The sequence below is a fragment of the Phocoena phocoena genome, chromosome 6, assembly GCF_963924675.1.
Source record: "Phocoena phocoena chromosome 6, mPhoPho1.1, whole genome shotgun sequence".
NCBI classification, from domain to species: domain Eukaryota; kingdom Metazoa; phylum Chordata; class Mammalia; order Artiodactyla; family Phocoenidae; genus Phocoena; species Phocoena phocoena.
The window spans coordinates 8795005-8820963 of NC_089224.1; the positions used below are offsets into that span (position 1 = coordinate 8795005).

General features: G+C 51.0%; 1 protein-coding gene and 1 non-coding gene across 2 annotated transcripts in view; both read left to right on the forward strand.

The window, feature by feature from the left end:
- The window catches only part of XKR6 (XK related 6), a 270228-nt gene that overhangs the window by 169319 nt on the left and 74950 nt on the right, over nucleotides 1-25959 (forward strand). The window lies entirely within an intron of this gene.
- On the forward strand, nucleotides 13070-13142 carry TRNAR-UCU (transfer RNA arginine (anticodon UCU)). Its single transcript has one exon. It is a non-coding gene; the product is annotated as a tRNA-Arg (tRNA).

A 25959-nucleotide genomic window follows, 5' to 3' on the forward strand; every position in this document is an offset into this window, starting at 1 on the left:
TTAATTCTTGAATGAGCTGATATTTGGATGATTGGACGATGGATGAGCTTCTGTGAGGATGGAGGAATGGCAGGGGAATGGGCTGGGGTCTCTGTGTGGAGGTGGGGGGGGCACACACAGTTGCATTTGGGGACCTGTTAGAAGACAGAGTCTGCCATGAATCACACAGGCTTGAGTGTATCTGTCACCCCCAAAGGCAAACACGCGGCTTTGTTTATTTTCATGTCCCTCTACTTCTCGGGGGTCAAGCATATGGCCAAAGTTAAAGGCAGGGTTTAACTTCCTGCGTTAAACTGCATTAAGCGGGGCCGGTCCCCGTCTCCCCCAAGAGCCCAAGCTCAAGTGCCAAGACCTTTACGTGAAGTCCCCTCTTCCTCTCCCCAGCCCGGAAGTCCCCGTGTTGCAAGAGTCAGGGCAGATGCAAGCCCTTCTGAGACAGGCCAGGGGACTGGGGCTGGGCAGCGGGAACGTGGCTCACTGTTTCCTGTCATCTGCTCTGATTGGGCCTGGCTCTTCCCCGGAGAGGCAGCCATGCCCCGCCTGGGGGAGGAGAGCCGTCATCCCTCCTCACCATTGATTTCTTAGTGGTTGCTCCTCCACTATTTATGCTTCAGCCCAGCTGGGAAGTGAGCACCACGACCTCTGATCGAATTTCCCTTTTCTCGGTTCAAGCTTAGAAGGAAGTGAAGCATCCACGGAGGTCACAGCTTCTGAGCCCCACGGGTGCCCAATCAATGCTCATAACTCCTAGCCGAAGGTTGGAACCAATTAACTACGTTAGCCTCGCCTCCAAGAGCTCTGTGTGCAGGCTCAGCTGGGGCCTCTCGGGGTTGCAGCCACAGCCTCGGCCAGCTGTGTCCTGGGGGCCAGAGCCTGCTGCCCCCTGCCTAAGGCCCCACCACTCGGTGGGATCCGTGCCCTGGCGCTGGGACTGGGTGTAGCTGGAGCACCATCCGTGCATTCTTGCAGCCCGTTTCCCGAGTCTCTTGCCGCCTTTGACTAATGCCAGGGAGCCCTGTCTCCACCCCCAGAAGAGAACGCCCAGCAGCCCACCTCCCCTCAGGCAGCTGCAGCTCTGGAAGGCTGGGATGGAGGAAGTGCCACTTCACTTGGTCTGGAAGTCCAGGGGTGAGGGATCTATGTGTGAGCGTGGAATGACTGTCCGACCAAGGTCTCCTCATTTATCTTTGGTGGAGGTCTTCAAAGCCTGCCTAGAGAGGAGAGAGAGGGTGAACCAGTGCCATGCAGTTCCCATTCACTTTGGCCCTGTGCTAGGCCCCCCGAGAAGCAGAGGGACACAAAAATAAACAAAACCATGTGTTTGCCTTTGGGGGTGACAGATACACTCAAGTCTGTGTGATTCATGGCAGACTGTCTTCTAATAGGTCCCAAAAAGGCAACCAGGAAGAAGGAAAGGGGGATGAAATTTTAACTGGGGATAAGAGAGGGGCCAAGGGCCTGAGGAATGGGGCTGAGCCTTGAGGCTGAGGACGACTTGAGAAAGTGGTTATGCAATGAAGCCCAGGCAGATGGTCAGCTGAAGACAAGCATGGCAGCTGGAGACCCTTTGGGAAGCAGGAAGCAGTTTCCTGAGGCTGTGGCATGGGGCGGGGAACGGCAAGTGTGGTCACTCGGTAGCCTGTGAGAGATTTAAAAGGGAGGCTGAGGCCAGGGTGAGGAGTTGGTTTGAATCTTCTTTCTCGGCACTGGGGAGCTATGGAATGTTTGAGGCAGGAGAGTAATGGGCCACGTGCCAGGAAGAGTATTTTGGTGCTGTGAGCGTGGGTGTGTAACTCTGATAAGAATGATAACCTTTGACAAATGAGCGTGCATCTCTCCCAAGTGTATTTGTGAAGGATACACATGTGTCATGACCTGGAATAGTGGAAAGTCCTGGTTTTTCCACAGCTCCTGCCTTCATGTGCTTTGTCCCCCTCCCTCTGGAGACCCGCATCTTATGGAGAGAAATACCAGCCTGGAGTCCCCGTGGTGGAGGCATCTGTCATTGGTCTCCCTCTCCCTACCGCTGCCCCCACCCCGGGTTCGTGCAGGAGGGGAGGGCCCTGAGATGCCGCCTGACACACACCTCTGCAGGTGAGCAGCTGTGCCCAGGCATTCCGTTCAGGAGCAATTTAGACATCCAGGTCTCATCCGGAAAGACAGGTACGAACCGGGCTCCTTGCGGTCACCATGGTAACCGGTCACACGTCTCAGCTGGTGGCAGGAAGGGAAGGAGCCAGGAGCTGAGTCACCCTGAGGGGGAGGCCGTGCCTGGATGGGGGGTGGGGGGATTAAAGTCAGACAGATGGAGGGCCTGCTGACAGCAGTGCAACCCAGTGACATCCGGAGCTTCTCCAGTAGGAGGCCGATTAAGTCTCGGATTGTCATGTGTCCATAGTTTGAAGAGCTGGCCCAGAGGCCTGGGGACAGGTCTAGCAGAGGGCACAGGAACAGAAGAAATAAGCTGGTGGTCAGGGCCTCTCTCAACCTGGCATCAGCCAACCTTCTCCTCTTCTCTTGGACGCTGTCTACTACCCACCGTCACCTTAGGGAACTGTGATCCGGTCCCACCAGTCTGCTTCCCATCCCGGGAAAGATGGGGCATCCACTCCTATGGGTGCATCCTGGTGCATCTGCCTGAAAGGCCATTTCTTCTCCTGGAAACTCCCAACCCTCTCTTCAAGACCCAGGTCAAATGCTTTCCCTCCAGTGTTTCATAATTCTCCATCCTTAACCTCTCCCAGGGCACCTATCGCATGGAGTTACGGTGAGGGGGTCTGATGCTCACCAGAATGTCAGCCCCTAGTGAGCAGGCACATGCCCTGTCGGTCTCTGGGCGACAGGACCCAACAGTGTGTGCCTACAGTAGGCTCAGCGGATGCTGGTTGACAGAATGGATGAATTAGTGTGGTGATGTTGGTAGGCAAGCCTGGCAGAATCGGAGCTGTGCCCAAACTATCTGCAAGCAGAACTTGGGTTTCCAGTCTAAGCTGCTACTGTGGTTAGTTAGAAAGGGGCTTAAAGCACTTTACAGTTTGCACAGCTTATGCAGCTGGAATGCTGCAGCTTCATTTCTATTAAGCAGGTTGTGAAAGCCTGGGTGCTGTCCTGGCCAAACTGGGGTCCTGGGTTGTCCCTTCAGTATACATTTTTATCTCTATCTGTGCATCGATCTATCTGTCTATCTATCTATCTATCTTTCTCTCTCTCTCTCTCTCTCTATCACTCATCTGAAAGGTGACTTGCTCAGGATTTGGGCGCTGGAGGGTCTGAGAGAAGGTGGAAACTAGGAAGAAACTGGGAAACTAGAGGAAGAGAAGGGTAGATTGGCTCTGGGCCTTCCGGGCTGGGCTCGGGAAGAGATGAGGCGGTGGGTAGGAACGATGTGCTGTTTCCAAGCTAAGGTGGAGAGGGGGCACCAGTGGGGCTCGGACGCCGGCCGCACAAGGCTAAGACGTGGGGACGAGGGCTCCAGGGGAATGATGCCATGCACGGCCGTGACAAGGGAGGCGGGGGCTCTCGAACGCCCCCGCCGAGGGCTCCGCGCATCCGCAGCCAGACCCCGGGAAGCGCTCTCGGGACGCGAACTGGGACTTCCTGGTAACAGCCCTGGCGACACCGGGCGGGAGTGTGCAGGCAAAGGCGACGGGCGCCGAGCGGAGCCGGGAGGAAGGTAGGCGGGCTCCCGGGCGGAGGGGCTCGGGAGCGAGCGGGATGCTCGCGCCGCGCGCGCACACTCACCCCGGGTAGCCAGCTTGGGCGCGCGACGTCACCAGCGGCCGCGGCGCTGACTTGCTTGTGCGGACCGCAGACTCTCCCCACCGGGGCGGGGTACGAAGGGAACGCGGTGGGGGCGGAGGAACGTCCCACCTGGGAATTGGGCTCTTTGTGGAGCCTCTCTCCCTTTCCCCGCCTCCGGGGCGCGAGCCCCCCGGAGGCCCGGCTGCGTGGAGTCTGAGGAGGTGCCCGGAGGAGGGCGCGTGGGGCGGAGGGCGCAGGGGGCGAGGCCAGTGGGCTGGGGCGGGATGTGTTTGTGTGAAGCAGGAAGGGCAGGATGTTGGCGACGGATCCGCTGAGAGTCCCGAGTGTCCAAGTTCCTCGGGCCTCCGCATTTGCTGCCGGCCCCGCAGCCCGAGATGGAGCGGGAGAGGCCAGAGTCGGCAGGGTTGCGCCGCCACCCACCAGCGCCCAGCTGGCTCTCAGAGCCGCTCAGTTTCCCCCCTTCCTCTCTCCTTCCTTTCCTCACTCCTCCCCCTCATTCCCTTCGTCTCCCTCCTCCCCAGCTTTCTCTGCCCCCTCGTTCCTTCTGGTTCTGAGCTCAGCCAGTCTCTGGAGGGCCTGGCAGTGGGTCTCAGGTTTATCCAGCCCTGCAGCCTGCCTGAGGCTGGAGAAACCCGGCACCACCTGGCCCGGCGCCCATTCCCAGCTTCAAAGACACTCAACAGGGAGACATCCGTCTTTGCCAGACCTGACTGAGTTTCTCTGCCGGCTGCTTCCACGCCTTCCCACCGCCAACCCCCCATTAGGTACCCCTCTCTAATGTGGTGGGGTTTCTAGCAGGTGTGGGAGTTACGGGGCAAAGAACGGCAAAGAAGCCCCTAGTCCATTTAGAGATGTCCGTGTTACTATAAAGACACCCCACCCTTCTTAAATCCAAAATCTGGACAAAGGAGGAGTGACCCTTTTCACAGATAGCCGGGCATTCTGGATAAATAAGGTGCAGCAGGAGGGGATTTGAGAGCCATGCCAGGAGAAACTGGGGGGAGGTTGAAACTGGAACTAAGGGGATTTGGATTACCTCCAAAAAGAAAAAGTGTATCCCTTTGTGCATTTCCCCAGAGTGAACACACCCGGGGAGACAGCACCTAGATCAGGCTATTACCTGTGCCTGAGAAGTGCCCCACGTCTTCTCTCTAGCCCCAAACCCAGGGTACCCCTGGTGCTGGCTTCTCTCATCGTAGGTTCTTTTTGTCTATTCTAGAAGTCTATAGGAGCGAAATCATACAGTATGTACTTTTCAGGCCTGGCTTCTTTGGCTCAACGTTCTGTGTGTGTTTGGGGAGAGGGGGCGGGGTGCCCATGTTTGACTGTGGTTGCAGGTGATTTGGAATTTGGATGTCCTTCCTAACAGGACAGATCGTTTTTCCATCCAAGAGAGTGGAGGGGCCGCAGGGGGCCTCTTTCTCGTCTTGGATTCATCTTCCTGGGGGCTTTTTCTCACTATCCCCTGGGGCTTTCTTCTGCAGGAATCAACTTTCCTGTTGCTCACAGGGTAGAGGCTTTACCCACGATTCCTGCTGAACAGCCCACAATCCTGACACCTAAATTTCTCCTGGCAAATTTCCGTTCCTTTCTGCAGGAAGGGCTTTGGGCTGAGACTAAAACTGGAAAAGTGATCCTGAAAGAGATGTTCAGGTGAAGCTGTGTTCTTAGAGGCTCCAGGAGGGAACCAGTGTGGGAGGGGGGAGGGCTCCAACCTTCACTGAAGCATTTGCAGGGGCCAGTGTGTAATTAGGACCCCTAGGAGCCCGCAGGGGAGTTTCCTGCCTTCAAGGAAAGAACATTTGCAGGCCTACACAGGTTAACAGCTTCCCTTTAAATATTTTCCTTTTGTGGTTAGCTCCGTGCCTGCTTTTGAAAACGTGGTCATTTTTGAAAACAAGAATCAGTTCTCCCAGAAGGGTTGTGAAGGGCTGCTACACTCCTCGGGAGCCTTTTCTTCCTCACGCATAATAAAGATTGAGATTAGGAAGGCAGGACACATGCTTAGGGGCTCGGAAAATATGGATTATGCAAATGAGCTATTTAAGGACCTTTAAAAATGCTCACCCGGCCCCAGAGTATTCACTGGCCGTTAGAAAATGGGGATTGTCTAAATGGGCATTGGGGACCTTTAAGCGCTCAGATTATGATGGATCTGGAGAGCCGAACAAATCCCTTCTGGCCCGTTAGGCCTGTCTGCTGGGTGAGGAAAGGCATGGTTGGACAAAGCTGAGGTTTCATGCAGTGGCCGGGGATGGGTTGGGGTCTGTCCTGCCGGCCTGGATGTTGGAGGAGGAGGAGAACGGACGCTGGAGGAGTTGGGTGGCCTCACAGGGAGCCCTCCGCATGAGTGGCTTGGGTACAGGTGGGCTGGAAGACAGAGCCATGGACAGGGTGACTCCAGAGGTTCTTCTGTCGCCCCCAGACCTCATAAAGCAGATCCCTACTACTTAAGGAACCCTTCTGAAGTACGTTTTGATTTTTGTTGAACTCATTCTGCCAAGCAAAGGCAGAGCATCCATATAAATATGCCAGCACTGGTTTCCATATGCGTTGTGGGGACCTGCTCTGTCTGCACTAGTTCTGGGTTAATGGGTGGTGTTGGTTCCCATCAGCAACACAGATTCGGGGCCAGATCTAGGCACTGTGGCATCACAGAAGGGGGCCAGATATTAAAGGATCTCTCTTGATGGATCTGTGGCGACAAATTGCTGGTGTGAAAGTCAGTCCTTCGCTGTCTGGAGCCTGCCTCTGCCAGGCAGACCCAGACAGAGCCCTCGGGCAGGAGTATGCACTTCCAATAAATACACACGGCCTTGTTTCCTGATGCGTCACTTTTGTGGCCTTATGAGTCTGTATCCCAAGAGGTCACTTTGCGAGATGCTGTGGTAAATCTTTCTCCTCCCCTTCCTGTCCCACGGACCCCCCCTTTCCTCTGCTCCTTCTCGACCGAGAGACTCCTAGAAAGCCTCACGGTAGGTAAGGTCAGTCTCCTCAGTCTCCTCCCTCTGCATTTACCTACAACGGCTATCAGGAGACCTTGGGCAGGTCCTTAACTTCTCTGAGCCTTGTTGTCTTTCTCCACAAAGCAGAGGTATTGATGGTACCTGCCCTCGAGGGTCACCTGAGGATTAAATGCCTGCTGTGGAGCAATACATGCTAGCTTGGAAGCCCAGGTTCCCACTGACTTGGCGTCCAACCTGCTGTGTGACCTTGGGAAATTACTTCCCCTCTCTGGGCTTTTTTTAATCTTCAAGCTGAGGGAAAGGGTGGTCTACAGATATGTAAGGACTCTTATAGCTCTTATAAGCCTGGATACTGCAACTCAGCAAGGCACCGCCTCTTTCCTGGGGGCCAAGGGTTGTCAGAAAGGCCTTGGATGAAGGATGCTCTGGGAGTGCAGAGGATTATTAGAATAGAATTGCATTTATTACGGCAGTTGATTAGACATGGCCTGACATGAGGCAAAATGTATTCGTTTGTGGTTGTTAATGAGCTGCTAATGTATTTACAGTGCGTTCCTGGGGAGCGCTATTGACACCAAGAGAAAAGGGGGACACTAGATTGGAGGAGAAGGAGTGAATGGGCGGGGGGGAGGCACGTAAGTTGGGTAGGTGGTGCGAGGGTGGAAGACAAGTTGAGGGAAGGGGGTGTCTTTTCCATTGTCTACGTTTCTCCAGTTCTCCCTCCCCGGTGGTCCTGGAAACCCTTAGGTGGACTATGAGTGTAGTTTGGGGCTACTGTCAGTAATACTGATAATAATAATAATAGCAGCAGGAACAACCACCCTAATTACGGATAGCCACTCACAGCTATTGAGTCCCTATTATGTGCAAATGGTGTTGTGAAGACTTTACATTTATTAAGTCATATCATCTTTCTTATGAAATAGGGGCCATTATTATCCCCATTTCACAGATGAGAAAATAGAGGCCTGGAGAGGTTTAGTAACTTGGCAGGTGAAATTTATCTGCATGGCAGTTCTCCAGCAGCTGAGATCCTATAGAGGCTTGGGCCATGGCCTTCTCATGTGTCGCCACGCCGGCAGTCAGGGTTGGGGTATTGGGGTGTGATGGGGGGTCCTGGGACCTGGAATGTCAGGCCAGGGGTGGCTCCTGTGGGGCTGGCCCTAGCCATAGTTGAATCCCTTCACCATGTGCTCTGATAGGGGCTTCAAGGCCCTGCCCACCATGTTCCAGATCCTCCCCACCAGGGTCATTAATGAGCGTGAAGATCGCTAAGGCTCTTGTCACTGACATCCGGTGGTCCTGAAGCTGGCAGCCTGGTGCCCGGCACGATCGTGCCTGAACTGTTTTGTCGCACACGTAGGGATAGCGTGCTGCTCCCATGGTACCAGTGCGGCCCCTCAGCGGCCCCTCAACCGGGCACTTCTTCCCTTCCAGCCTCAATTTACCCTTTGCCTGGGCTGCTTCCTCCACCTGGAATGTTCTTCCCCTGCCACTCTCACTGCCAGCCACCCTCACTCCCTCCTTCAGATCGTTACTCAGATATCTCATCCAGGCCTTTCCATCCCTCTGGCTCCAGGTATTCCCTGTCCCCTCTGCTTTATTCTCCTCCCTACAGTTCACTGCCATGCGTATCACTTATTTATTTATTATCTCCTTCCCAGTTAGATTGTAAATTCCGTGAGGCTGCCGTCTGTGTACCCTTGTTCTCTGCTGTATCCTTAGCAGCCCGGACAGGCCTGGCACTTAATAGAAGCGCCACAGATATTTGGTGAGTGAATGAATGAATGAGCAGATACAAAAATGAAGGCAGACTTTCAGGGCCCTCCTCATCCCCGTGCCCACCTGCTTTCCCGTCTCATCCCCTGTGCACCTGTGTCCTCCTGGCGAAGGCACCTTCGCTCTGTGGCTGCAGGACAGGGTGCTGCCCCCTCCCGGGGCCCCGCCTGCCCCCTGCCTGGGAAGGCTCTCTGGTATCCGCTGAGGCTCCCAGTTCCTTTCTCTTGGTTCCTGTGGTGTCCCCCACTTGCTTGTGTGTTGGCACTTTCGTCATTGTTTTGTTGTAGTGGCTTGTTTCCATGCCGGTCTCTCCCAGTAAGGGGGAGCTTCCCTGAAAGGACTGTGGTTTTGGTTTTTGGGAAGGAACCTGAGTTTTGAGCCAGAGTTCAAATCCCAGCTCTGCTACTGACTGCTGTAGGACTTTGGCAAGTCACTTAACTGTTCTGAGCCTCAGTTTTCTCATCTGTCAAATAGGGATAATCGTCTTGACTTGATAAGGTTGCTGAGAAATGTGAGACAGTGTATACAGTGTCCTTAGCAAAATGCATGGTGTATGGTAGGCAGGGCATGGCTTAACAGGGGGTTTGAGTGAAAAGTGACCACATCACTCAAGCCAGATTTCAGCTCCCACTCTGGTGGGAAGCTTCTGTTCTTCGACCTCCTGGGAATGTCTGGTTTAAATTTGTGTCAGTGTCATGAAAGAAAAATGGGAAGGAGGGGGCCACTGTTTTAGACTAAAGGACAATAAAGAGGCCTGACAATAAAATGGAATACATGAGCCTTGATATTGGGCCAAGAAAAAGGTTATAAAGGACATTTTGGGGAAAACTGGAGATTTTAAATGTGGGTTAATTATTTGCTATTATTGAATCTTAAATATATTTCTTGGTTGGGACTTAAAAAAGGAATGTTTAATGAGTGCAGATTGTGTGCTAGGCATTATGAAAACATTTTACACATGTTTCATCACCCCCATGAGGTAGTTATTATTATCCCATTTTATAACGTGGAACTGAGGCTTAGAGAGGGGAAATCATTTTCCCAAAGTTACACCACTATTAAGTGCCTGGGACCAGTTATTATTATTATATTTTAATAAACGTTTTATTTCAGAACAGTTTCAGATTTACAGAATTATTGCAAAGGTGTTACAGAGAGTTCCTATATACCCCATACCCAGTTTGTCCTGTTATTAACACTTCACATTAGTATGGAACATTTGTCACAATCGATGAACCAAAGTCCATACTTTATTCACATTACCTTAGTTTTCTCTAATGTCCTTTTGCTCTTCCAGGATCCCATCCAGGACACCACATTAGTCATCATGTCTCCTCAGACTTGTCTAGACCGACAGCTTCTCAGACTTGTTTTTAGTGACCTTGACAGTTTGGAGGAATGCTGGTCAGGCATTTTATAGAATGACTGGGACCAATTCTGAGCCCAAATTTGTCTTACTCCATAAGTCATGCTATTTCCATCAGGCCCTATCTCATTTCATGGAGACAGAGAGAGAGAGAGAGAGAGAGAGAGAGAGAGAGAGAGAGAGAGGGAGAGAGGAGAGAGAGATTACCCTGGAGCAATTTGCCGGAGGCAGTGGAGCTGCAGAATAGGACCAGCCCACATCTACTGACTTGAGGAGAGGTGTAAATCGGGGCCTGGTTCCATGTCTGTGCTAACGAACCCCTTACACAACTTTAGACAACAGTTTAAGAGGAATAATCCTTCAGGCCTTTGCTCTTTTTGAGCTCGAAGGTCCTTGTGCACGTAAGCCGGTGTCCCTCAGCTTGGGGAGCCCCCCGGGGCCTGCTGTGGCTGCTGGTGGTGGGGTGTGATTGGAGCAGCTTGGCCTGTGGCTCACCCAGGGCTCCCGGCAGCACCTCAGCCCAGACAGACGTGCTGCGTCCAGCGTGGAGCCCCGGTGGGCTGAGGACAGGAAGCGGCAAGGGGCACCTTGCTGAGGAAGAGGGAATCAAAGCCCTGGTGTAGTTCGCAGGGTTTCCGTGGGCTGCCTGAGAGCCTGCGCCAGCCTTTGGCCTTTGGGTGCACACCAGAGCCGAGTGGGCGACAAGCCCTTAGTGGTGGGGGATGTTGTGGAGGGCCGGGCGAAAGGGAGTGGGCTCAATTCTGTAGATAGCAGGAGCCACTGAGGGTGTTTGAGCAGGATGGGCGCCGTGAGAGTGACATGCGAGCGTGGTTAAACCAGGCCGCTTCTCCCCAGGTGCGTCACAGTGCGTGCAGGAGCCGCGTGGCTGGACCTGGTTGGTGCAGGGCTGCATCATCCTGCTCCCTGGGCGAACGCAACGGTCAGAAATGCACTTTAGTCTCTGAAGAAGGCAGACACGTGCTCCCCTCTCTTCTCTCCCAGGCAGAGCCCACTCAGCCCTGGTTGCTTTGCTCTTGGGTCCTGCACAGCCCAGCTCTGCCATCTGTCCCTATGATCTCAAGCTCCTTGCCTGCCGGTTGCCTCATTCACCTGAGTTTTACCTCTTCTGCCTCTAGGGAAGGGGAGCAAGGGGACCTAAAAGGAAGGCAGGGCCTCCAAAGACGGCCCTCTGGTACCCCTGGTACAGACGTGGCCACCCTTGCATCCACAACGAGTAGATGAGATCTGGGTGGACTTTTTCCCTTTTGTTTTGTTTCCTGCTTCTTTGACCAAGTGTGCTTTGTTTGGGGGAAAGGAAGAGCTGGCTCCGTCAGCCCATCTTCCTCTGTGGGTTTGGTATAATCTGTTCTGCGCGCAACTCATCAATATTGAGGGCAATGATGCTGATAGCTGGGTGGAAACTACAGCTTTATTAACAGTCAACAGCTTTATTTCTTTGTGCATGTAGAAGGCTGCAGGGGAGGTGTGACCTGATGGAAGGGAAATATTGGCTTTCAGGCGTCAGATGACGATCGGGATCACATCCCAGTGTGCCAGACCCACAGAAGCTGTCACGTTAGCTCTTGGTCTTGAGGCAGGCATAGAATAACCAACGTAAGATGCATTTGGCGGCAGGAACAGAATAACAAACTAGCAGAGGCTTAATGACAAAGGCATTTAATTATCTTACATAACAGAATGCTGGAGATGGGCATTTCTAAGAATGGTCTGCAGTTCAAAAATATTAGGAGGTTGGACCCTTGTCTCTGCGACTCTCCTAGCCTGTCCCTCATGCTCATAAATTGGCTGCCACAGCTCCAAGCATCAGAGCAGCATCCCAAGCTGGATCTAAGGGGGCAGGTATAAAATGAACCTTTTCCTTAGCAGCTCTTTCCTCTTACTGAGGAGCAAAATCCTAACTAGAAGCCACCTAGCAGGGTTCTCCTAAGGGTTCATTGGCCAGAATTTTGTCATATATCTACTTCTACACTAATCACCGGAAAAGGGATACAGGATTAATTGCTTGACTTAAACCAATCATGTTCATCCCCGGGGTTAGGGGAGGAGCCTACTTTCTCCACTTGGCAGCTGGATCAGAGATGAGCTTCTATAAACTAAGGGAGAAGAGGGAGATGGCTGCTAGATGGGTAACGTGCAGAGGCAGCCACAGAAAACCCCATATCCAGCTGGGCAGGCATGTCTGCTTGTTCTGTAATGTCTTCAGGGGAAGAAATCCTACTGGTTCTGTTGGTATTGTACTGCCAGGCTCTCTTGTGACCTCTGAGCATTTACACTGTGCTCTGTGTCCTCTGCTTGGAACAGCAAACTCCACTCCCCTGGGGCTGGCCTGCATGAGTCTGCAGGCCCCAAGCTCGCAGAGAAGTCCCATTTAACTCAGATCCTGTGTCCCTCTGTTGTGTCCCCAGCACTTTGGACATCCACGGATGCCTTGCTCCATACCACTTGGTGGCTTATCTTTCTGTCTCCCAACATAGAACATACATTCTGGGAAGACAGAGTATCCTGGTCACATTGGTGTCTCCAGTGACTGGCTCTGTCGCAGGCATCCAACATACAGGTAAGGAGTGAACAATGAAAATTGTGATACTGTTCCTTCTGCACCAGTTTCCCCCAGGTGGGCACTGAATGAATGAATGAATCAAAGTCCTGCTGCCAAGGCCGCTTCACTGGCTCTCCTCCTTCTGTTTTTTCCTCCCCAGCATGTTTCTCATCCCACTCCCTAGTGAATCCATCATTCCATCAACCTGTCTTGCATATTTTTCTTCCTTTTCTCTTTAATTGAAAACATTTCTTATTATAAGTTATAGTGTCCGTTGTAGAAACTGAGAAACACAGATATGCAGAGGAAGAAAATAAAATGTAATCTCAGGGCTTCCCTGGTGGTGCAGCGGTTGAGAGTCCGCCTGCTGATGCAGGGGACACGGGTTCGTGCCCCGGTCTGGGAAGATCCCACATGCCGCGGAGCGGCTGGGCCCGTGAGCCCTGGCCGCTGGGCCTGCGCATCCGGAGCCTGTGCCCCGCAACAGGAGAGGCCACAACAGTGAGAGGCCCGCATACCGCAAAAAACAAAGTAATCTCATGGTTCAGAAATAACCACTGTTAACAGTTTGATTCGTATCTTTTAATATTTGGGCTAGCATATACATATATATTTTAAAGTAGGATTAGGGGGACTTCCCTGGTGGTCCAGTGGTTAGGACTCCGCGCTTCTACTGCAGGGGGCACGGGTTCAATCCCCGGTCAGGGAACTATCCCACAAGCCGCGTGGTACAGCCAAAAAAAAAAAAAAATTAGGATTATAACATAACATATGTTTTTCCTTAACCAACGTGTTACAGCATATTTCTGTATGCTGTATGATACAGCATATCATCATTTTTTATTGTGGTAAACTTTGGGATGTATACCTGGAGGATGAATTGCTGGATGCTACACATCACCGTGATTAATGACAGCAGAGCATTCCATTGTGGGGATTAGCAACGGGTTCACTTGAGCAGTTCTCTGTTCCCAGCCTGGTAAGCAGTTGCCACTTTTTATAAACATCAGACTCATAAACATCCCTGTCAATATATCTTCACCCCGCAGGGAACTTTTTAAAGTAGATTTGAGCATTTCACTGCCCTGGCCTAAGACTCCCAGGTTTCCTCCTGACACACAGGCTTAACTCCATTTCAGCGGCTCAGGGGGTGCGGCCCTCGCGTCCTGGTCCCAGCTGACACTACTCTCGCTCACCCACTCATTACTCACTCCTGCAGTGTTCCAGACTGCTGTGCCCTGGTCGCCCAGCGTCCTTCCCAGTCTCCTCGGAACACATGGCCATCACTCTTTCCACCAGGGCTTGAGAGCCCTCCCAGGGTTCATCTGGACTATATCCTCGCCTGTGAACTTCTGGCTCGCTATCACAGCAGAATTAACCACACCCGTCTCTGTGCTCCCAAAGCTCCTTGCCTATGTCTGTTAGAACATTTATTACATGTTAAGGTAACTATTTGTTGATGGAGGTAGCCTGGGAGAGCAAAAGAGGGAAAGTTTTGCAGTCTAGCAGACCTGCTCCAGAATCCAAGTTCTTGGGCAGGCTGTGTGCCTTCTCTGAGCCCCACTTTGCTCATTTGTAAGATGGCGATTATAATTCCTACTTTAAAAGGAATATTTGAGCATTAAAGATGATGAATGTAATCCACAGTGCTGACATAGATTAGGTATTAGAGTATTAGTATCAGGATGGTAGCTATGATGGCAAGGTTGTTGATGGTCATAGGGTATTGATGTTGGTGAAGATGACAGAGATGATGGTGGTGGTGATGATAATGGTGGTGATGATGACGATGGTGATTCTGGTGGTGGTGATGAGGGTGGTGACGATGAGGGTGGTGATGACGACAGGGCGATGATGAGGGTGGTGATGGTAGAAGTGATGAGGGTGGTGACAATGGTGGTGGTGGTGACGACAGGGCGATGATGAGGGTGGTGATGGTAGAAGTGATGAGGGTGGTGATGATGGTGGTGGTGGTGATAACGGTAGTGATGATGACGGTGGTGATTCTGGTGGTGGTGATGCTGGTGGTGACGATGAGGGTGGTGATGACGACAGGGCGATCATGAGGGCGTTGATGATGGTGGTGGTGGTGACAACGAGGATATTGCTGTACTTGTCCTTCTGTTAGAATGTGATCACTACTTGGGCAGGTGCTGTGCAGCTTCATCTCTGCTTCCTCAGTGTCTTGCATAGAGCAAATACATAGTAAAAAGTACAGCAGTTACTTCAAGGCTGATTTGCTTTGCCGGGGGCTGTGGTACCCTTCCCGAATTAACCTGTTCAGTCCCAGCCGAGCCTCCTTGGGGTCCTCCCTGGCTGTGAAGGTTGTGAGCTGAGGCAGAGCCTCCACCTTGGAGCTACAGAGTTGGGGTCTACGCTCAGCACTGTCCTTAACCGGGCCAGTCACCTCCCTTTCCTGGCCTTTAGAGCCCCCATGAGGCCCTCCCGTTCAAACCCCTGGTTTCCATCCAGAAGTGACTTGCTCTGTAACTGTGCCCAGATTATTCCCACAAATGAGTCTTCCATCCCAGCTGGAGTAGGCACCAGCACCTGAGGATGGAGACTGCGCCCCGCTTCCCTTTTGCCTCCTTTTCCTGGCACTCCAGGTGCCCAGCGTGCTACTCACATCTTGGCGCTGAGGGTGGTGGGGCTGGGTGGGAGGCCACAGCACTCACAGTCCCTGAACTCACATGTCCACTGTGGCCTGGGCTGTCCCGTGGTCACCGGTGGGGAGAGCCGTTAGTTGTCACTGGTGCGTCACCTGTCAGGGACAGTGCTGGGTGGGAGGGGAGACAGCCTCTGGGATGTGGACGGTTCCTACACCTCCGTCCTTTCTACTTGCTACTGATACTGGACAGTGTGTATTCTCTGCAGTTCTTTTCTCCTACCTTCTCCCCCTGGCAATGGAAAGGACTGCAAGCGCTGTGAGCATTCGGTCTTGGTAAGGATTCTTTTTTTTTTTTTTAACATCTTTATTGGAGTATAATTGCTTTACAATGGTGTGTTAGTTTCTGCTTTATAACAAAGCGAATCAGCTATACATATACATATGTCCCCATATCCCCTCCCTTTTGCGTCTCCCTCCCACCCCTCTAGGTGGACACAAAGCACCGAGCTGATCTCCCTGTGCTATGTGGCTGCTTCCCACCAGTTGAAGGTTTTACATTTGGTGGTATATATAAGTCCGTGCCACTCTCTCACTTTTTCCCAGCTCACCCTTCCCCCTTGCCGTGTCCTCAAGTCCATTCTCTAGTAGGTCTGCCTCTTCTTTGTAAGGATTCTGAAACCGCTGTGCATGTGCACTGAGTGATTCTTCCCCCAGCAAGCTCCGTCTAAGAGGGAAGATCCCATGTGGACACAGTAATTTCCAGACAAAGAAAGAGGCCCGCAGGTAAATTACTTTGGAGTTCAGAAGGGAGGGTCTTGGAGGAGGATGGTGCTGGCCACCCAGGACAGGGGCAGGGGAGGCATTCCTGGCCTCCAAGACTTGCACAAAGTGTACAGAGGAGGAGGTGGTTTGAAGTGATTTGTGCTTTCCGGGCAGGAACCCGGAATAAGTCTGCATTTGGGGGAACCCACATAAGGAACAACATGGATTTATCCGTCCACTAGAGAAGAAGGGCAGAGTCATCCTGATAATCCCAGAGGTCTGACTAGGAAACAAGTTCTGTTGGAAGGACGTGCTGTGAGGAACAGGGGCTGCTGAGAGAGCGAGTGGGGACTGGGGCAGCCTGACGTGCCCAGGGCCGAGGGCGCCTGGAAGTCTCAGCCCTGGGTGGGCAGGCCTCGAGCCGAGCCGCTTGCCCCTGATTGGCAGCCTGCAGGGGCTGCTCTGGTGACCTGCGGGGCCAGGAAGTCCGCCTTTACCTTGTCCCAGCTCCTCTTCGGCACACGGGCTCTCTCTTTGCGCCCCTTTCCTAGCTCCGGGATGGGCAGTGGCAGCAGCCCTTCATCCCTGAATCTGCCTGATGCAGGGAGACCCGGAAGCAGTGTCTGAGCGGGCCTGGCTGGCCCAGAATTGGCATCTGGGGGCCGGCTCTAGGAAGCAGAGGAGACTTTCTCTTTTTCTTTTTTTCTTTATTAATTTTTACTGGCGTCTCGTTGCTTTACGATGCTGTATTAATTTCTGCTGTACAGCAAAGTGAGTCAGTTATACATAAACATCTATCCCCTCTGTTTTGGATTTCCCTCCCATTTAGGTCACCACAGAGCACTGAGTAGAGTGCCCTGTGCTCTACAGTAGGTTCTCGTTAGTTATCTGTTTTATACAGAGTAGTGCGTATATGTCAGTCCCAATCTCCCGATTCATCCCACCCCCCCCCTTCCCCCTTGGTATCCATATGTTTGTTCTCTACGTCTATGTCTCTATTTCTGCTTTGCAGATAAGTTCATCTGTACCATTTTTCTAGATTCCACATATCAGCATATTATATGATGTTTGTTTTTCTTTCTGACTTACTTCACTCTATGACAGTCTCTAGGTCTACCCACGAGAGGAGACTTTTTCTTTACACAGTAGACAAATTGCTGCTCAATTGGAATCGAGCTGTATCACTGCTGTGAGATAATAGTTTAAATATATGAGAACCAAGGCTCTGCCCCTCCCTAGCTGTCTACCTCAGCTTCTATTTGTGGGAGCCTCAGGGCAGTGCGTTATAAGAGGCCACTTCCTAACTGGGTGATCCTGAGCAGGTGACTTTTAATCCTCTGACCCTCAGTTTCCCCATCAAAAATGGGATTCTTCCTTCACAGGATTGTTTTTGAATAAGAATAGAAAATATATGTATGGCATCTAACAGCCTATGATCAATAAGCATTAGCTCTGTTTCTTATTTCCCATATGCTAAATCATTAGAGAAAGCCAGCAACTATTCCGTTGTTTCCTCCCCCTAAATCCAGATTTCAGATGCGTATAGTTTGTTTAAAGTTGGGGTGCGGGGTGGGGGGACTTCCCTGGTGGCTCAGTGGTTAAGAATCCGCCCGCCAATGCAGGGGACATGGGTTGGAGCCCTGGTCCGGGAAGATCCCACATGCCGCGGAGCAGCTAAGCCCGTGCGCCACAACTACTGAGCCCGTGTGCCTAGAACCTGTGCTCCGCAACAAGAGAAGCCACCACAATGAGAAGCCCGCGCACCGCAACGGAGAGCAGCCCCCGCTCAACACAACTAGAGAAAGCCCGCGCGCAGCAACAAAATCTCAATGCAGTCCCCCCCAAAAAAAAAGTTGGGGGAGGGGTGCACCTTCCTAAGCAGAAAGGCAAAGGCTTGAGGGGATGAAATAGCCGAGAGAATCTCTAGGAAAGAATAATTATGCTCTAAAACATATATGTCTATCCAAATGCAGCTATGTGTTCAGAGAGGAAGAAAACGATATGTCGTGATGCACTGTTTCTCACTGAGACACCATTTCAGCCTTGTGCGCTCCTTAGCTGCAGTGACCTTGTTCCTTCACCTGAGGGCATCAGGGCAGTAAGGCTGCACGTGGGCTCTGCTCCTACTCTTTCACGCAGAGCTTCAAACACGCCTCTTGGCTTGATGACTCTGGGGAAAATCACTTCACCTCAGTCAGTCCGTTCTCTCATCTATAACTTGAGCGTGTTGGGTTAGGTGTTCCCTGAGGTTCCTCCGAGGACAGAGCTTTCTGCTTATCCTCACAGATGGACATGTCTATTAACTAAACCCATGGAAGGGTCAGACAGTTTCCTCTCTCGTATTTCTCTGAATCCTCTGAATTGTCCATTTATAAGCCACATGAGAGTTCTCTAGGTTGGCCTTAAATCTTGGGGTCCTGGGAGAAGACTTCCTGACCCTGCCCATGACTTGCATAATGGCCTGGAGCTGAGCATCTCATGCTGTCCCAGGAGTGACTGGTGGGGCTCCGTCTACACACGTTGATTCCCCCGCACCCCCGTCCGCAGGAGGAAGGCTAGTTACTTTGAAGCTTCACTCTCATCTCATTTATACCAACCAAACCAGGTGTAGAACAAGACTCATTTCTCCGTCTCCTTGGGCTACCTCACTGTTTGGTCAAATATGGAAAACAGCTTTTTTTCAGAACTTTAAATTAATTTTGTCGTCTAGGAAGAGACTGTTTGCCCCCCATGATGGTGGCCCAACTCTTGTCTTTTGAAACAAGAAAAGGCTGTCAGTTTCTTTAAGCATTTTTGTTCTGGAAATGAAAAGGCATAAATAAAGAGACAGCGCTCACTGATAAGTCCTCTGCCCAGAAACAATCTGTCAACGTTTTGCCTAGCTTTATTTTCATGTTTTCATTCACATTACTGAGATCACACTATAAATACAATCTGCATGCTGGTTTTTTCTCTTAACATCATGTTATGAGCGTTTTCTCATGTCAGTAAAATAGAATTTGAGTGCTTGCACACGACTTCATAGGAGAGATGAATCATAAGTTAGCCATTTCCTCAAGGTTGGATGTTGAACTTGCCTCCAGTTTCATAAATGATGCTATGAACTAACTGAAATTTCCCTGACTTACTGTTACCTAAGTGTGTTTGAAAGAGTAAGACAGCTGGGCTTAGGAAGGGGAAGAAAAGCGTTTCTGTTACCTTCCAGTTGTGGAGTGTAGGATACCCTGTACTTTACGTTTATTCTTTTTTAAAATAATTAATTAATTAATTTACTGGCTGCGTTGGGTCTTTGTTGCTGCAGGCCGGCTTTCTCTAGTTGCGGTGAGCGGGGGCTACTCTTTGTCGCGGTGTGCGGGCTTCTCATTGCGGTGGCTTCTCTTGTTGCCGAGCATGGGCTCTAGGCGTGCGGGCTTCAGCAGTTGTGGCGTGCGGGCTCAGTAGTTGTGGCACGTGGGCTCAGTAGTTGTGGCTTGTGGACTCTAGAGCGCAGGCTCAGTAGTTGTGGAGCACAGGCTTAGTTGCTCCGCGGCATGTAGGATCTTCCTGGACCAGGGCTTGAACCCGTGTCCCCTGCATTGACAGGTGGATTCTTAACCACTGCACCACCAAGGAAGCCCCTATGTTTATTCTTAGAATGATCATGGGAGCCAGGTTTTACGGATGGGAAACTAAGACTGCGAGAGATTTAGGAATTTGACTGTCCAGTCATGCAGCTAGTTAGCAGCTGTGTGGGATTTGACCTCGAGCTTGTCTGCCTGCAGAGCTGCCTTCTCTCTTGCTGCCATACTGCTTGGAGGCAGAAGGAGCAGAGTCTGTGGGGTCTGGGCTGCAGGGAGCTGATGGGCCCACCACCAAGAGGTGTTCAGGGTGTTCAGATCTTAGCTGTTGGGGTGCTTGTCTGCGAGGGCCCAGGAGACCTGGAGCCCCGGGGGCAGTGGAGGAAGTGAGTGCCCAGCTTGATGAGCTGGGGAAAGTCAATCCACGGGGATGTAGGGCTGAGTATCTGCCAAGGTTTCCAGCCTGCTTTGCAGAAAACCAGCCCAGGTCCCTGCATCTTCAGCTTCTGCTCCTGTCCACCACTTTCCTCTACCATTCCTAGTAAATCTGAATCACAGTGTTTGGCTTTGTACTCATAAATTTTAAGTGGAGTTCTAACCAGGCCTGTCAGTAAGATGGAGAAGGGCGGGTGAAAAGGAGAACTGAATTCTAGGAATCTGGACTATTTTTAAACACATCCTTGTTATTCTAGATCTTGCAGGTCTTTGGTACCAGAGAAGAATTTTGGCAGACCTGACAGCTGGTATTAAAACAATTAGGCTCAAAATGACAACCAAGGGATGTGTGTGTGTGTGTGTGTGTGTGTGTGTGTGTGTGTGTGTGGCACCACACTTCCTCTTTCTCCTCCTTGAATCATGGGGAAGCTTTCCTAGGCATGTCTTGAGTGGGGCCAGCTGGGTTGGTGGGAGGATGGGTGATTTGGGGAGTGAGCTCTGGACTGTGCTTTGGGGGGAGGTGGTGACAACCCCTCTGTTGCACATACAGATGTCACCCCAGACCTGCGCTCCCCTCCCTGGCCTCAGCCTTCTCTCCCATAAACTGCAGGGCAGGGTGGGGAGGGGGGTAGTTAGGACCTCTCTAAATTCCCCTTCATCTCTAGATCTGGATCCTGTGATTGGGACCACAAATGCCTCTTGGCATGCTATTTTATGGTCACTGTGAGTCCCTTTCCAGTTGTCCCCGACATTCTGCTCTGAGAGTCTATGGCTTGGCCTCTTGTTAACAGGAATTCTCTTGGGGGGGCGGGCAAGAGACAGCTTTGTCTAGCTCCTTATCCTTCATGGCCTCCATCATTATCTGGACACAGCATATCTTTTATTTTCATTTCCCCCAGCACTTCCCGGGGTTCTCCAGAGAAACAGAACCAATAAAAATAGAGATAGAGACAGAGTCAGAGAGAGAGTTATTATACGGAATTGGCTCACACAGGTATGAAGGCTGATGAGCCACAAAGTCTGTAGCTGGTAAGCTGGAGACCCAAGAGGGCTGACGTGTAATTCCAGTCTGAGTCTGAAGGCCCAGGAGCTGGTGGTGTAGTTGCAGTCTGGCAAGCTCGAGACCTGAAGAGCTGATGTTTCAGTGTGAGTCTGAAGATGGGAAAAAAGTCATCCCAGTTCAAAGGCTGTCAAGCAGGAAGAATTCTCTCTTATTTGGGGAAGGGTCAGTCTTTTTGTTCTATTCAGGCCTTCACCTGATTGGATGAGGCCCACCCACATTAGGAAGGGCAATCTGTTTTACTCAGTCTACTGATTCAAATGCTAATTTCACCCGGGAACACCCAGCATAACGTTTGACCAAGTGTCTGGGCCCCCCATGGCCCAGTCAGCTGACACATACAATTAACCATCACACCACCCAATATTCTTTACCCAGCCGTACTCTCATGGCTTTTCATGCCCCCCTACAGATGTTCACATCCATAGGCCATTGCATGTGCTATCCCCTCCCCCTGGAATGGCCTCCTCTCCGTAACTCTCTTCTGTAAGAAGAAATTCTACCCATGGTGCCTTAATTATTTGTTTAAATGGTAACTCACCAGCTAGAAGGAGAGAACAGGGTTTGTGATATTCTGAGGTGGCTGAAAGCATAGACTCTGGGTTCAGAGCCTGGCTCTTCTGCTTACTGGCTGTTCTGACTTTCGGTTAGTTTGTGCTCCATCTTCTTGATCTGCACAGTGGAGATTATAATAGTACTTACTTCCTGGGGTTGCTGTGAGGATTGAGGGAGCTAAAACATGCAAAGCTCTTGGAATGGCATCTGACTCACAGAAAAGATGAGATACTTATAGGTAATATTGTTGTCGCTGCAGTCCCTGGGCTAAGCAGGTGCCTGACATATACTGGATGACCCGTAAGTCTTTGTTGAGTGGAGTCATTTACAATAAAGTATATATATAAAATATGAAAGTCAGTACAGATGTTGTGATCTGAGAGAAAAACTATAAAGACATGGGGTGTCCTCCTTGGAGAAAAATTACATATGATTAGAAAGGTTATGATGAGTGCCTGTGTGTGTGTGTGTGTGTGTGTGTGTGTGTGTGCGCGCGCATGCATCTGGCTGGCTGGTGGGGAAGGACTTTGCTTATTTCTCTCCCCCTCCCCTAAGGCCAGTCCTTTTCTCATGGACAGAAGCTGTCTTTACACTACCACATATGCATGATTCTGTTGACACCGCCTCTGCGTACAGAAGACAAAAAGCTAAGAAAATGGGGATGGGTGGGTGTCATGTTTTATTCTTCTTCAAAGAGGAAAATTGCAGAGGAAACCTGTAATTGGGAAAATTTTATTTCTTGCTCTCAGCAGAGTAGAGATGTGTTCCGTTCCTTCACACTTAACTTCCGCCGAATACGAAGAACATAAGAAAAAGGTAGAGTGTATAGAAAAGCAACTCAAAGCCTCTCCTCAGATTAGCTGGAGGCCATCAGAAAATATTATCGGGAGAGGACAGAAATCACTGACAAAGGAGGAGAGTGAGCTTTGGAGCTTTGGAACTTTGGAGACCCAGCTATGGTAAAACTTAGTGTGCTCACTGGTCCCCTCACCCCCGGAAGTGCCCCTCAGTAGACCAGAGAGAATCACAGTGAGTTACAAAGGTATATTTTGGTCAATATCTATGGAAAATATTATTGATCTGAGAAGTTGATAGTAGATAATGATGACCAAAGAAAAACATTAAATTTTCTAGGCATTGCTTCCTTTAAAAGTTCTCTCTCCATTTAGATTTATGTGCATCTGAAGCATAGAATCCCAGAACTTAGTCCTGAAGGAGTTTTTGAGAGGATCTGTTTCAACCTGCATGATCATGTAGGTAAGGAAACTGAGGCCCAAGAGGGTGACTCACCTGAGGACACATGGCCGGTGTAAATTGCAAACCTTTCATTGATCCGTCACGTTCACCCAGTCCTCAGCTGACTGTGTTCAGTGAAGAGACGAGATATTGTCAAAAAGATTCCAACATTTGGGGCTTCCCTGGTGGCGCAGTGGTTGGGAGTCCGCCTGCCAATGCAGGGGATGCGGGTTTGAGCCCTGGCCCGGGAAGATCCCACATGCTGTGGAGCAACGAAGCCCGTGCGCCACAACTACTGAGCCTGCACTCTAGAGCCCGCAAGCCACAACTACTGAGGCCCGCATGCCTAGAGCCCGTGCTCCACAACAAGAGAAGCCACCGCAATGAGAAGCCCGCGCACCACAACGAAGAGTGGCCCCGCTTGCAGCAACTAGAGAAAGCCCACACGCAGCAACAAAGACCCAACTCAGCCAAAAATAAATAAATAAATTTATAAAAAAAGATTCCAACACTTGGAGCCAAACCAACTCAGGGGAGAGTATGAGATTTGTGGGTAATTGATGAATGGCGTGTGAATGTGCACAGATGCGTAACCTCTCCAGACGTCACCAAACAATAGAATAATATGCTGACTCCTAAGCACTGGGATCCTGTCATGATGGTCCAGCAATATTGCCCCCAGCCCCATTAGTCACAGTGAACACCAGCCTAGGAGGAGAATTGACTCTGGAACAAACTAACTTTTGTCCAGTTTATAGGCTGTGATGGTTAATTTTATATGCCAAATTGCCTAGGCTAAATGGTGCCCGGACAACTGGTAAAACATTGTTTCTGGGTGTGTCTGCGAGGGTGTTTCCAGAGGACACTAGTATTTGAATTGGTGAACTGAGTAAAGCAGATGGCCCTCCCCAGTGTGGGGAGGCCCCATCCAGTCCACTAAGGGCTCCAATAGAACAAAAAGGCAGAGGAAAGGCAAATTCACTCTCTCTGTTGAGCCGAGACCTCCATCTTCTCCTGCCCTTGGACATCAGCACCCTCGGGTTCTCAGGCCTTTGGACTCGGACTGAAGGAATTACACCACTGGCTTTCCTGGTTCTCCAGTTTGCAGGCAACAGATCATGGGACTTCTCGGTCTCTGTAACTACGTGAGACAATCCCCTCTTCTGTATCTCTACCTGTGTCCTACTGGTCTGTTTTCTCTGGAGAACGCTGGCTAGTAGTACATAGACATAATTCCACCAGATCTTCACAACTACCCATGCAGTAGGTAGAGTGAGTCATCCCCTACCCCAGACCCAGTCACAGAGCTCAGCCCCCCGCCCTGCTGCATCTCACAAAGCGTGTTCCTGGTGCTGAATATCATCCAGGCTGGAACGAAAGTCATTCCCACGAGTGTCTCACGAGGTAGCTCGGATTTGTGGTAGACATGAGGAGAGAGAGAAAGATTGGAGCAAATGCAGATTAAAGCTCCCAGCCCAACTCAGAGTCCTGACCATGCAATCGAGTCCTGATCTCACTGGTACTGATATTCCCATGAAGTTCCTTGAAGCCTGACAGTCTCTGCAGGCAGAAGCCTGGCTTGATCCAGGGAGTCTTCCCCGGCATCGAATGTAAACATGTAGGTCACTGGGCGTAGCTGTCTTATCCTGCAGAGAGTGGCCACTGCTACTCTAGGATTCTCAGCAGGTGACTGACCCCCAGTAAAGAGGCTAGAGACCACGTCTGGGGGTGCAGTATTTTGGTGGTGATGTGAGGGGGGGGAGGTGGCCCTTTCCTTGGGATGTGGGGACCTTAAGGCCCTCAACAGTAGGGCCCATCATGAGGAAGCATCTTGAGAAAATCCCGAGGATATCGATCATGGGGGACATGGGATGCCCCCAAAGCCTGTCTTTGAAGGAACTAGATGACTGGGAGGACATTGCTGGGGCCAACCTGCTCCCCATACCTGGAGGAGGGACCGCACCCCTGGTGGGCTTATTGCTCTCACATTTGTAGCATCCCCATTGAAGGAGGCTCCCCTTCCTCCGGTAATTTCACCCTCTGCTGTGCTATAGCCTCCAATTAGGCAGCTTTCCTGGTTTCTGGCTCAGCCTCGCGAATTAAAACACCAAATTTAATAGCTCACAAATTGATTTTTCTGATCTCCTGCCTCTTCCCAGCATACACTGGTAGCAAAGGCAAAAATGCTTTCTTGTCTATACATCTTACGTGGTCTCTGCTTGATGAGGCAGATGGCTTCTTACAGTGTGGGTCTAGCCTAAGTCCCCCTTGTTGCAGAATTTTCTCAGACAATGCTGCCTGAATACAAGGGAGATCTTGCCACCAGACTGGTGAATGTAGCTCAGGGGTTGAATGTACCTCTTAAAATGGCCTTGGCAAAGATGTGACTTGTGATAAAAGAAGTTTGTTTTCTGTACATCACCATTTTCTTTTCCCCACCCCTTTGCTTTTTTTCTGTCCTTTTCCTGGGCTAAGAGGGGGGAAGACATCACGAGCTTTGGGATTAGACAGATTTTTATTTGCATTCTGGCTCTACCATTTATTAGTTCTCCAGCTCAATTTACCAAAGTCCTCTGAGTTAGTTTCTTTATCTGTAAAATGGGTATGGTTTTTCTCTTGTTGTTCTGCTGATTAAATGGAGTAATACATGTGTAAGTGGAGGATAGGTACTTAATAAATGTAAGTCTCCTTCAGCCTCTGAGGCACCTGCATATGGAGATAATGTGGAAGTAACACATAGGTCGTTTCTAACTCTAATCGTTGAGCCTAGCTTCCAGATTTGGTTCTTCGAGTAACGGTGACCTTGTGACCAGGCTGAGGACAGTCAACTCATGGGGCCCCGCCTCCGCCTTCCACGTGGCAGGGAGTCTCCTGCAGGTTTCCCACAAACCCTGAACTTTGAGCCCAAGTCCTGCAGTTGAGTCCTGCCTGGGAAGCATCAAACTCCAAGAGGCTTAGCCAAGTGCCACCCTCAGGAGCAAGCCAGGGACCAGGCCTGGGGAACTGGCCCAGTGAGGACAATGCAGTCACTCAAAAGAACAGTGTCTGGAGGTGTATGACAAGCTCAGGCTGGAGTCAGATTGGTGCGGATTTCCCTGGAGCTCCCAGGTTGTGATGTTGGTGGGTGGCATCGTGGGTGCTTATAGAGGGACCTCAGCTCCCATCTAGGGGTTGAGGTCAGGGCCCAGGGGCTGGCAGGGCTTTCAGGTGCCCAGCCAAGGAGAATGCAGTTTCTAGTGTTTCTTGCTGCAGGAGATGAGTGGAATACCAAGCGGGATCTAGGCCATATGATGGGGGCCGACCCAGGCTGGGT